The sequence below is a fragment of the Triticum aestivum genome, chromosome 5A (assembly GCF_018294505.1).
Source record: "Triticum aestivum cultivar Chinese Spring chromosome 5A, IWGSC CS RefSeq v2.1, whole genome shotgun sequence".
Lineage (NCBI taxonomy): Eukaryota > Viridiplantae > Streptophyta > Magnoliopsida > Poales > Poaceae > Triticum > Triticum aestivum.
In genome coordinates, this window is record NC_057806.1 from 649,108,717 (window position 1) to 649,110,499 (window position 1,783).

Genomic DNA, 1,783 nt, shown 5'->3' on the forward strand with positions numbered 1-1,783 from the left:
CTCATCAGCACTGGTTGTGCTGGAGGGCATTGTGCTGGAGGGAACTGAGGACACATGCCGGCCGCCATATCCTGAAAAGCCTGTTGCATCTGGCTATCCCTCTGCACTTGGTGTTCATAAAGCCTCTGATGCCACGCCATGGTCTCCTGGCATGTGTACTCCAGGTAGGCCTACGGTATGACATGATGGAACTCATAAAACTACTAAATGCGGAAAATAAAGTGAGCAATGAAGATAAGAGGGAAAATACTTACAGATTGTTGCTCCTGAAAGAGGGACTATGTACTGGTCACTGGCTGGCTCGTGCGCTGGCTCAGGCTCGGGTCGATCCGACGAAGCTGTGTGTAGGAGATACTAGGAGTGATCACAGCATCGAGAACCGCCTCCCGACCGTGCTCCTTGGGCCCCATCCTCACCACCGCCATGTCGTCCAGAGGCACCGCAATGGGGTCATGTGTGTCATGATGTAACTTCAGATACGCTTCGGAGTAGGCCTTCTTCCTCCCTGCGGTCTTCTTGCCGTAGTACTTGGGCTCGCCAGGCTTGGGGTCCTTCCGCGTATGGGCGATCTCCCACGCCTGCATGTGTGAGAGCGGCCGCTTCAGTTTCTCCTCCTGCACCACCAAACAGAGGTTAGTCATACATAAGAAAGTGATGGTAAATAGAAGAAGAAGAATGTTTAATGGGGTTAGTCATACATTAACTGCCTTGTGGAGATAGTGGTTTTGGTTTCCCTGAGCATGTACTCCCTCCGTCCCTCGGTTAGCCTTATTTTTGGTTCTCATAGCCGCCCAGGCTCCAGCCTCATCACACCAAAGATCCACCAATGCCGCCCAGGACTCGTCTTTTCCATAACACCAATTTGGACACACCTACATAATAAAAGCATAAAGGCATGTAGGTGTGTCCAAATTGGTGTTATGGAAGCATAAAGCATAAAGCATAATGTACCACAAGGTAATGAAAGCATAATATATGAAAGCATAATGAAAAATCTTTTATACTTACCACCAAGAACTCGAGCCTCTCCAAGGTAATGCCCATCCTCCGTGCTTCTTCCTTGGTCATCTTCACACCAAGATAGTCGTGGTAGTATGTGGAGATGGCCACATAGCGCACCTCGTACTGCATCTGGCGGGCCTTCTTCTTGCATTGGCGCAGCACGATCTGGTCCGCTCTAGCCCTGTGCTCTGGAAGAACTCGATAGAATTTCTACAATCATGCATGAAACAAGAATGGAAGAAGCCATGAGTTAAATCATTTTCATGAAAATAGAATGGACTTGTTCTTCTGAAGAGAACTCACCCAGAAAGTAGTGATCAGGGCCTTGGCATGGGTCTCATGGTCCGCGTGGCGGGCCGCTTCCCAGTGGTCCCAGCTCGTGGCCAAAACCCGATGAGCCGGCTGCCTGACTGGATCCGGACAGTACAACCCCGGCCAGTATAACTTCAGCAAGACAGTGATGAGGCCGTTGGGAATACGGACCCCTTTAGAATATATCCAGTTGCTGCAAAAGAATGAACTATTAGCATGTGACAAGCAAAATAAATAACAACCAGAATAAGCATGTGACAAGCAAAATAATGAACCACTTACTCTTTTCCCGTGGGCTCAATGAGCCACTTCTGCTCCTCAGTAGCCGGAACCTACTTTGGTAGCTTTGCGTTACCACGCAGCCACCCCTTCTTGTCAACCCCCTTCCCGTCACCACCATCATCCCCGCCACCACCCTCCTCCTCGCCTGCCTCCCCCTCCCCAACCTCCTCCTCCTCCTCCTCCTCGC